Raw genomic sequence first — 12,481 nt, 5'->3', positions numbered from 1 at the left:
GAACCAGCAACCTGCGTGTTTAATTCAAGAAGCTAGTCCCCCTGAGCCAAATCGAAGAAGATGTTTCTAATTCTTGTTTTTAATGTTTTTAATACCATCAGCCTGAAGAGACGAGGAGTTACTTCGTGCATGTGTGACCGTTCGTGGTGAGGGTATAAGGTGATTGAAATTCTTTATTCATGAACATACCGGAGATTTTAAATCGTTTTCGGTAATGTTGTTTCAAGTGACGGGTTCAAATTTTCTCACTGTTGTGAGGTTCCCCTGTAAAGCTTTCGACTGTTCACCCCCCCCCCCCCCGCGCCTTAGCAAACCAATTTCCCGAAGCACACAGCCCAATTTCCGCTGATCAACAGCGCCACCACTGCGTCAGTCGTCCGCTGCTACATCAATACATCAATCATGTAAAGTCAATACGATGATGTTTGACCAATCTGTCTACTTAAATGAAGTAGTGTAACGTTGAATTGTGTAAACCTACGATAATTTGATGAGTCCGCAGTGCACTGAATTCTAATTACACCTTTAAAGACGTAATGCACACACTCATTACCAGTAACTAATAAACTAGGATCGAGTTCCCTCCAAATTCCATTACAACAAAAATGATAAAGCTTAGTAAGAAATATGCGAAGAAATAACAGGTGCTTACCCAAAATATCATCGCAATAAAGTGAACCCCGTAGATCTTAGTATTGTTTATATTTGTTTTGTTTTTATTCATAGTTGTATAGGGATGATAGGCAAAACTTTCAAACATGAACATGCGCTGTGCCCACATATGTATATAGAGAAGGAGATAATGATTATTCCACTGAGGCCTGCTAGGGGCATCTCATTTCTTCTGAATGTTCTTCTTCTTGTCACCAACATTCACTCACTTATCTCCCCCTCCCCCAACAAGTGGGCCAACGCGGGATCCGTTTGAGTTTTAGTGCAATTGGAAAATGTGTCTCTTGTAATGACAGGGCGGACAAATTTCGTTGAGGAGACACGCTCACTTCCCCCTTAGCCCTGTAGGCAGGAGTTCCGGCGTGGCCGCGCATATCCACAGACGCCTACTTACTCTCTGCATGAAGATTACACAAGGAAGCTCTTCCTTCCCTATCTCTTGACTCCCTTGTATCTCCCTCCCTCCCCCACCCCACCCCGTTTCTCCTGTGTTTCTCCTTCCATGTTATTTATCTCTTTCCGTGTGTCTCTCCTTTTTCTTTCTCCAAATTCCTTTCATATGATACTACTAGTATTTGATGTACATTGGCAATGCACGCACGCATATTATAAAGAAGCGTGTTCCTGCATGCTCAAACAAAATATCGAGTCAAAACAAGTAGAACTTAAAGAACAAATAAACAAGTGCGTTAAACCACCGAAAAGTACACACACACACACACACACACACACACACACAAACACACACGCACACACACACTCGACATTATGTTAAAGCAACACTGTGAAGAGGTGCTTATAGTAGCTCATGAGATTTATTGCCTTATTTGTTCTTTAAAGGGAACCTTATTTTAATATTACATGATATAATATAATATAATATAATAAAATGTAATATAATATACTATAACATAATATAGTATAATATGATATGATATAATATATTATGTTAATATCATATATATATTATATTATATATATATATATATATATATATGAGCAAAAATAATCATATAAAACAGGGTTAAGCTTTATGTCTATTCTAGAATGTATGTACCTGAATCTATCCTTTCAAACTCATTTTTTTATGACGTACCGGTAACTAGGTCTACTGACTCGCATTTTGAAAGAAACCTTCATGTTTTGATTTAATCACTTCGTATAAATATGCCATTTGATTTCACATAACTATGTGCATACGTCAAGTGATCGTTTTTTTTTCCTTCGTCTTTTTCTTTCTTTAATCTCTGATTCAATCTCCTTCTTCCTCCTCCTCCTCCTTGTACGCCGGTTTGTATGCTGAATTAAAGGAAGCGTGCTTTAGTGAAGCCTCTTTCTTCTTTTCATAGATCAGAGAAACAGCTCTTTCAGAAAGAGTAGTGTTGGACTTCTTCGATGTGCCCAGGGTTCGTTACGATACTCCTTCCTTCAGCATCGCATCGTTAATGCTATTGACCCCCCCCCCCCCCCCAAAAAAAAAAGAGAGAGAGAGAGAGAGAGAGAGAGATAGGTAGAATATTTCCCTCGAGGCATTAAGGAGAAATTGATTTTTATTGATTAACTATCATCTTACGCTCTTGCATTAAAAACCGCTCATTGGCATTCTTGTTCCTTGAACGCTAAGAGCTCCTTTACTACTAGTATTGTGTTGAACAATTAATATTGTCCATCATATTCATTTCTTAATGCTTGATGTCGTCCTTGAAAAATCCATCCAGTTCTCTGAACAGTGAAATCGTTTAATAAATTGTATAACCGCCTCTCAATATTGGTAACGGGGGAAAAACAGAATGAAATGGTTCCTTGAGGGTATCATCACTTTCCCTGCGATGTCTTGTAGATGCCGCTAGACAATTCCAGGTAATATGCCCACACGATGACTTTTCTACGCTGTGCTCCTCTGTTACAAATCAGCATGCTTAATAAAATGACGAATTAAACTTACACTTCGGATTGAGTCATGTTCCCCGAAGCTGGAAGGAAAACTGGGCAGGGAAATGTCAAACGTTAAAAAGGCCTACTTCTATTTGCTAGATCGAGGCATGCTAATCATTTGGGAAATAACCAATTCGATGTCCAATAACCTTATGGGCAATATTCAAAGCAAGAATTTGTTTGAATTCTTGAAGATCATTGAAAATGTATAGAAATACTTGATGCCAAAACAATCAATATTTGTTCTGCAGATTGACGATGGAATATAACAACTGCCCCTCATGAAAATAGTGCAACATTAGATCAGATAGTTGTTGGCATGCTTCATAACTCTTTTACTAACACCGTCAATTCTGTCTATACTTTTGTTGTTATATCTGCTGAACTTATCTGACTAGCAACTTCTAATACAGCGACTCTGTTTATGTTTTCTAAGGAAAAATATACAGAAATAAAGCAAATAAACAAGCAAAATATTTGGTCATTCAATACAAATCTTGTGCGTGTCTGTGTTTGCGAGGATGTGACCAAGGTACGCAATGTCATCACTGTGTTCTTTATCTGAAAACAAAACAAAACAAAACAAAACAAAACAAAACAAAACAAAACGAAACTGGAACTGGTTTAGTCCATCAAGATTCCCTCCGACATCCGTACTTGGAGGTAAAAAGACTGACGCCTCATTTCAATAACCAGTCTCGTCTACACGATCTAAGATCGTCTGTCGTTTTCATTAAGGATGTCCTCCTTCGGTGCGTTGGCGTAATGCGGTGAAAGGATTAATATTAATAGAATAAACATTGGAACAAATCCCTACAAGGGGGGCCCATGGGGGTTATCAACAGTGCACTCTCCATGTATATTGGCGGCTAGCCGGTCTGAAGGAATTTAAAGCCTCCGTAACAATTGATATATACAAATATTTGTGTGTGTTTTTAATCATGATTGAGAACGAATTCATGAAATTGAGAAAGAAAAAAAAAGACACACTAGGAGATATGATGGAATGTATCACAAATGTGTAGGAAAAACATTAAAAAGGAAAAACAAAAACACCGTATAACGTGAAGGAACTCATGAACGTCTGACCTGATAAGCACTCTCATAAATCCAGATAACTGAGGTATATTGACTATGTAGGCCTACTTATATACTGCATTTTAATAACTATGTTCCACGTGAATTAACAAATGTCAACACATGTACTCCAGGACTCGACATTATCAGCGTTGGCTCGGTGGCCCGGTGGCCCGGTGGCCCGGTGGCCGCCAAAAGTTGATGTCTGGCAACCAAATTTAAAAAGATTATCTTTTTGTTGTTTGATCGGGTAACTATGATTCAAAGTGGATCGTTACATTTGTCTTTGTTTCGGGCCACAACATATTTTTTTTTTTCTGGGGCCCCAGTATTAATCAATTAGATTTAAAGATTTGATGGCCCGAACGGGCCACCAGAGAGAGAGAGAGAGAGAGAGGAAAAAGAGAAGATAATGTCGAGCCCTACGTGATATACAACACACCTACACATTTGCAGCTCATCATTGATTTTAGATAGGCATGCCTCACTTTTGTTTATTACTAGGCCCTAGCCCTGATTTTACAGATTCAATTTGCACGTTAGCATTGCATAGAAATTATTTCTTTTTACAAATGTGATTTTTCAATTTAAAATTGTTTGCTCTTTGGCTATGATAATATTTCCCGATTTAGTGTATTAATACTACCCTATTACACTGAATACTGAGCGCGCGCACGCCACTGTGTATGTGTTTGTGTGTGTTAGGAATTCTGCGTGCATGTAGATACGGATTACTTACCTCCCTCCCATACTCGACGCCATGTCAAAGGGGTGTCAGAGGCTAGACTTTTGTACCAGATGAAGCCGTAATTTTTTTTTTGTCAGTTCAGTTCTATTCATCTTTATTTCCATCATCAACTAAACAATTACATAAAAGTATGCATTTGTCGGCTTAATTAGGCGAAAGTTTCATGGTGAAGTCCAGTACTCGTTTGTTTGAATTTAGACACGTATCATATACATATATATATATATATATATATATATATATATATATATATATATATATAATATGTATATATATACATATATATGTATATATATATATATATATATATATATATATATATATACATATTGTGCGCGCGTGCGTGTGTGTGTGTGTGTGTGTGTGTGCATGTGTGTATGTGTGTATATATGTTTATAATAATGCGTGAGGGTATTTGTGTGCGTTTTGGAGGAGTGTGGGGGAGTTCTCGATAAGGAGACAAATTTACGTCCTGATAAATGACGATAGCTCGAAGCGGGGACGGGAGCGATCGCAGCTGAGATTGGATTGGTGGCGATGTAGACAAATTAGAGTGGAAGTTTAAATGTATTTGCCCCGGACTGCAGCGATTAATCACTGGGTTTCTCCTCACCGCACTATAAGCTCGATCACAGGACATTTTTGAACTCTGTGCTACAAGTTGGATTTCTAACTTTTAAAGCAACCATCAAATACTCGATGTTGACAGTGATGTACACTTTCTACTCTTAAAAAAAAACGATGTCAACCGTGCAACAACTATATTAGACTCATCGTCTGATTTCAGTTCACATTCATTACTATTATGTGAATACAATGATGAAATATATTACGTATGAAGATAACTACGAAACTCTGCGATTTAATAACACGAAAATTTTAATAGAGGATTGATTACAGAGCGAAGAGGATTACATTTTTGCATCAAATCAACGACTCTTATGTGAGTGACGAATGAAGGAGACACAGATACAGAGTAAAAGAAAAATTAAATAAAGGAGAGAAAATGCAAAGGAATACATGTAATTTGTATCAAGATTATGATGAGGGTGGATTAAAACGAACTGATTTTGAAGCGTTTGTCAAAGCATAAAATAATCATATGAATGAGAGGTTTGTTTTAGGGAACCATTTATAGGCATTGATTATGCATTGATATATATATATATATATATATATATATATATGCTCTCTTTTTGTTTGTTTGTTTTATTTCAAAAAATTTTCCGAAGTAGAATTACACATCATGATTTGACGGGTGATGCTCCTTATTTCGAAGGTTCGTTAATCCGAAAATGAAAGGAAGATACATACTAACGAACCTCATTTCTTTTTCAGATTTACGAACATTTAAATTAATGAGCCTTCGGAATTACGAACCTCATTCTGATTAACGAAACTTCGGCATAACGAACTGTAACCGATTTGACAACTCTGGCCTGATAGAGCAATTCCATATACTGTGTTCAACATAACTGTAGTAATTGAAGTTAACTCAAAAAAGAAAAAAAAATCCAGGAGAATGTTTGATTGTTTAATTTACCTTATTTACCAAAGTTCATTTGGTACCAAAGCTCATTTCGGCATTTGAAAATGGCGCAGGAAGACAGCCCTTTCAACTAAATGTATAAGAAAATAAAACTTTCACTATATTAAGGATATCAGATCAATAATTATTGTTCTCTCTAGGGTAGGGTACATCAAAACTGTAAAACTATGTTCTTTGGCACATGCGCAATGCAAGGATGAATGATTCTCCTTTAGGTTGGTCAAGCCTGGCAACCACGTGATCGTCACTCATGGACACTTCAGAGAATTACGTGTCAATAAATTCCGCTGCAGTCATCATGGCAGTGCAGGTGTTGAGAGTGATCGCGGTTAATGCCACTACAGTGAACAAAGAATCATTATTCGAACAGGCGGGACCAGCGGAATTCGGAGAACAAATGAAAACGATTAAAGCAAACACGATATATGGAAGCAGGGGAAAAAAACGCCAGAAAAATAAAGAAGCTGTCATTGAAGTACCTTGAGAAAAACAGGACAGGAGGTGTTGATAGTTGCCGGACTGTTAAAAGCTCTGCGACAATGGATATTGTAACTTTCGGAGAACCGTCAAATATTGAAACGTCTTTGGACCATTGTCGCTGGAGACACCGTCCTCAATGTTTTGCGAGGGTTCTTCTGGGGCACATAAGACGTAGGGCAAACCGTCCGTTGAGGGTCCTTCTCATTAAGAGTGTATACCCAGGCAGCCACCACTACCCCCTTCACCTGCAGTCGAGTGTTTGCATCGGGGTGCGATGAATACATTTCTGACGTAAACGAGTCGCTCTTCCTTTTTTTTTTCATTACCCGTGCGGTCATCTCCCCAACCCTTGCTTTGTTCTTTTTCTCTTTGTTCTCTTCCAGGAGTAATAATTTTCTTCGTTTACCTCCAGCTATTTACACGCTCCCCTGCCCCTTTCTATCTCTTTGAGTCTTGGGACCGCCTCTCATTTTTGTCCTCATCTCAGCTGGTAGCGAAATTGTGTAATTTCCCTTTCTCTGTGTCATTTCTCTTCCCACCATAATAATTGCATCCTCGTATCTTATACCCTGTCTTCATTCCCGTTGTCGTCACCTTTTCTGCTCTCATTAGTTGTTGTTTTTATTACTGCATCTTTCTATATTTTTTTGTTCAGAATAATTAATTGGGCCACGGCCTGTGGTTGTTATTGTTAATGTTATTGTCATCGTCGTCGTTGCTGTCGTTGTTATTGTTGCATAGGGAAAATATAGCGGAATCTGCTTAACTGTGCGCTGACTGGAGGAAACAGACTTGCTCTTATAATTACTCGGTAACTATACCTATGTGTGTTTCTCGAACAAATCATTTTTTTCCCTTAACATTACAAGAGCCGAACAAATTCATCGCCAATCTTAGCCGTCAAATTATTGTTTTTATGTTGGCTGCATGCCTGACAGGTATAATGTCTGAGAGCTTGGTAAATGTGCCAGCCTTTTTCATAATTTCAAAATAACTCAATTAAGTTTGGAGAGAGACACACTACGAGAACGCCTGCTGCTCAATTTTCATTAGTCCTTCCAGTTGGCGTGCGTGGTCAGCACTATCTTGAAGCACTCAGTAATTGATATATTGATTCGAGTAAGTAAAGCCAAATTGTAAACTACTTCCTTGATCAGGTGATGGCGAGTCGCAATGTTTTTTGGCTGCCACAAAAATTAGCCTTTCTCGGACGTATAATAAGAGAAAATGATATCGATGATCTGCAGTCAATGCAAAATGGGAGCAAGGAAAGTCCATCGAAATTCAAAGTTTAACCTTTTAGACGTTTTTGAGCTGTTTCCAGAACTATCAAAAATTGTTGCTCAGATCTAAAGGTGCTGTACATCATGATAATTATTAAGATTATAATGCAAATTGTAGTAATTATGTTTTACAACATTGTTATCATTATCAATATTATTATCATTATTATTATTATTATTATTATTATTGTCATTATTATTATCATTATTACTATTAATAATAATATTGTCAATATTTTCATTATTATTGGTAGTAATAGCATTACCATTATCATAATAAGTAATGGTGCGGTGGTGATACCAATAATGATATGATACAAATGATCACAGGTTATGATTGTAAGGAAGAACATGGACTGAGCGAATGAAAAAACCCTTGAGAGGTAGAAAGTTAACCTTGCCTCACAATTTTTCATTCCCATTACAAAGCAAGGATTGTTTACATCAGAGTTTCTGAAGGTATAGGCTATCAAAGATACAATTGATCTTCAGCCCTCAAATTCGTCAACAATTATTACAAGCACGAACAGATCGACCAACCTGTTAATGCATACATTTCTTGAACAATCCGTTAGATCTTGGCCGTCTCCAACTTGTAATCCTCGCTCTGTAATGCTCTTATACCGATAAAACTCGGTCATATCTTATATCAGAAAAGAGGTTTGTTTGTTGCTCGTTTTTCAATGCCTCTGTTAAATCTCGTTAAATAAGTTTAGATTTTGTAGGGGTTGCAGCATTTTGTCAACTAGCAGGTGACAAAAGTTGAATTGATACGATAATGTTCTAAAATTCGAGCTCAGGCAAAGGCTTCTACTCTGCGCTCTTTAATGAATTTTTAGCGAGGTATGGTAGAAAACAACGTTTGGTCCGTGAGGCGTGATTCATTACGAGGAAGTAGTTCACTTCTGTAAAGGAATTGAATTGAATTTATAGCTAATGGTGGTATCGTGGAATGATAGGGCTTTGGGATATCGAAGCATACATTGCTTTAAAAATGAGGTTAGGAAACAATGACTATGATGCATTTCTTTACCCGGATTCGAATTTGTATTTAGAAATAGAAGCGAGAGAGTTGGTGGTGGAGTTGGTTTGTACATCTCGAAAAAATTTAAATACATTATACATGAGGAGATTAGTGTTATGAGCGATGTACTTGAATCCCTTTTTATTGAATTGATAAAACCACGTGGAAAAAACATTATGATTGGCGTAATTTACAGGCCCCCTCGTTCGAATTTGAATGAGTTTTTGACAGTTTTGCAGGAATTAGTACAAAATCCCATGATACTTAATAAAGATACATTTTTGATGGGCGATTTTAATATCGATCTCATGAAATGTAACTCCCAAAACAGTTCAAAAGAATTTATAGAAACATTAATGTCTGCTTCGTTTTTACCATTAATCTCCAAGCCTTACCGTGTCGCCAGCCAATCGGCTACCCTCATAGACAACATTTTTTGTAATGTTTTTCCACTTCCTGAGTCTGGTATCGTCCTCTCAGACATCACTGACCATTTTCCTATATTTGCTTAGGTACCAATTAAACTGATTAAACAAAATAATTATTATAAGCGTCGTAAGATTACTGCAGATAATCTTACAAGTCTCCAAAACGTTTAAAAGAAATCGACTGGTCTTCTGTATACAACACTACCGATGTCAACTTGTCTTATGACTATTTCATATCTATTCTTACCTCCGAAATCGATAACCATATTCCCTTGCGTAACATAAAAAATAGATATAAGCAAATTCCAAGACTCCCGTGGATAACCCAGTCTATATTACGATCTATAAATAGGAAAAATAATTTGTTTTATGAATATAGATGCAATCCAACTGAAAAAAATAAGAAAAAATATGTCTCATACAAAAACACACTCACCAAATTATTACGTACGCAGAAGAAAATGTTTTATGTTAATCAGATAAGCAAATACAAAAATGATATTAAAAACACATGGAAAACATTAAAGAATGCTATGAATACATCTAACAATTCATCTGTTTACACATTTGGAGACAACTACTTCCTGGAACTATTTCTTTTTATTTTAACTGTCATATCACAAGCGGTGCACCCATGAAATTTAAGCTGAATTATGTATTCATTTTGGAGCAAGCGCCATGAGCGCCTGACTTGGCGGATACCGGCGCTATACAAGACTTCATCATCATCATCATCATCTAATATTTCTGAAATTCGGTGGGACAATGCCTCCAGCAACACTCCCGCTGGCATGGTGGAAATTTTCAATGACTTTTTCTCTTCAATTGGAAAAAATCTTTCTCAAAATATTCCTCTTTCTAGTAAATCTTTTAATGATTTTTTAGATACACCTAACTCCAAAACTATATTTTTTGACCCAACATATAAAGAAGAAATAATAAAGATTGTTGCTAATTTGAAAGAAGGAAAAAGTCCTGGCCATGACGGAATTGACAACTATTTGATAAAAAACATAATTCCTCAAATAGTGGATCCCTTAGTACACATTATCAACTCATCGCTTACAAGTGGCCATGTGCCAAATAGCATGAAAATTGCGAAAGTAATTCCTATTTACAAGAAAGGGGAGAAGGATGATGTCAATAACTATAGGCCCATATCTTTATTATCTTCTATTTCTAAGATTTTTGAAAGAATAGTTTATATCAGGACAGTACGTTTTCTTAAAACCTGCGACATATTCTCAAACTTTCAATTTGGATTCAGGGAAAATCACAGCACAACACACGCACTACTTGCCCTCATCGACAAAGTCACACACGCACTCGACACACTTTCACACACAATAGGTATCTTCTTGGACTTCTCCAAGGCCTTTGACACGATTAACCACGGAATACTTCTCGCCAAACTGTCTCATTATGGAATACGTGGAAAGGCCTTGGAGTGGTTCACGAGTTACCTATCAGAAAGAGCCCAATTTGTACATGTCAACGGTTTTGACTCTCAAAGTAAAACAATTGCATGTGGTGTTCCACAAGAGAGTTTATTAGGCCCATTGTTATTCATTATTTATATTAATGATTTTCATAGATCCTCGGAGAAACTATCATTCATATTATTCGCGGATGACTCTAACCTTTTTTTTTTCTCACTCTGACCCAAACATTTTAATAAGAACAGTCAATGAAGAACTGAAAAAGGTTATACAATGGATATACGCAAATAAATTGTCATTAAATATTCAAAAAACAAAAGTTATGCTTTTTAGTAATTCTTTAGATAGCCTCCCAGGCAAAATTACATTTGATACTACTCCTTTAGAAGAAGTTTCTTCTTTTAAATTTCTTGGTGTTTGCGTCGATAACAAGCTTTCATGGAGGAATCATATTGATAACATATGTAAAATTATATCACGTAACATTGGCGTAATGAATAGATTAAAATATTATCTTGCTTCATTTGTATTATTAACTCTTTATTCTAGTTTGATACTACCTTATTTAAACTACGGGATTCTTGCTTGGGGTAATACATTTCAGATGTTACTTGATAAACTTCTTTTATTGCAAAAGAAAGCGCTTAGAATTGTTTTTAATTTACATACCCGAGAACATACAGATGCTTTATTTTCTGACCATAAAATATTAAAAGTAAATGATTTGTATGTGTTTCAACTTGGCCAGTTCATGTTTAATTACAACAGTAACTCTTTACCTAAAATATTCCACGATTCATTTCATCGAAACAGTCATGTTCATAACTATCCCACGCGACGATCCGACGAATTTCATCTTCCATTAATGAGAACCGCACATGCCCAAAATACATTTCTTTATACCGGACCCAGACTTTGGAATAATTTAGATAATAGTTTAAAAGATTCCCCCAAATTTGTTACATTTAAATACAAACTCAGAAAATATTTACTTTCTACTTATAATCTTAGATAATTTAAATTGTTTTAATTCATGCTTGAGCTTTCACCTGTCCTGATGTCGCAGCACTTGGCGTATTCTGTGTGCAGACTTCTCTTCTTTCTTCTCTCCTCTTCCTTTCCTGTCTTTTGTTCTTCGTAGACTTGTATTGTTACCGTCTTTTGTTTTTCGTAGACTTGTATTGTTACCGTCTTTTCTCCTCTCGGTACTGTCTCGCGTCTTACAGTGTATATACGTGTGGGTAATCGAATGTGTGTACGAACGTGTTGTCCTTGTCATATTTTCCCGGTACACGTGGTTCAGTGAGCAGTGTCCGGGCACTAGCATTGGTATTCTATATTTTTTTCCCCAACCGGTGTATCTCAAAATAATTACATGTATATTGTTATAGAATAGTATATCATTTACTCAATATTTATATAGCGATCCACGTCCGACAAGCTTTGCTTTTTAGTGGATCACTATTTTCCATAATCGAATTTATTTTCCGCTCGCCCACGAAGTATCTATACAGTGTTTTTCCTAAATATTGTAAATGCTATATGTTGTTCTATAATTTGTCTCGTATATGTATATTACATGAACCTTTTGCAAACGTTTGAACAATATTATTTCATCACATGTATACTTTGTACTATGTTTTTTTGATTTTCGATGATTGGAAATAAACTATGATTGAATTGAAGGGAAGACAAAAGCAAGAGGGAATAAAGATTTAAAATCCATAATGCTTTATTATAACGAACGAAGCAACTTTTATTTTTTTTTTGCATCACAGCTATTGTCAGGCAATTCACATCAAATTTGTTGCATTTGAATAGCAAACGGAAATTAGTAATCTCAGCC

This window comes from Diadema antillarum, unplaced genomic scaffold, assembly GCF_040938485.1.
Source record: "Diadema antillarum isolate AM-2024a unplaced genomic scaffold, OU_Dant_1.0 scf00000050, whole genome shotgun sequence".
Classification (NCBI taxonomy): domain Eukaryota; kingdom Metazoa; phylum Echinodermata; class Echinoidea; order Diadematoida; family Diadematidae; genus Diadema; species Diadema antillarum.
This window is presented reverse-complemented; position numbering follows the sequence as displayed.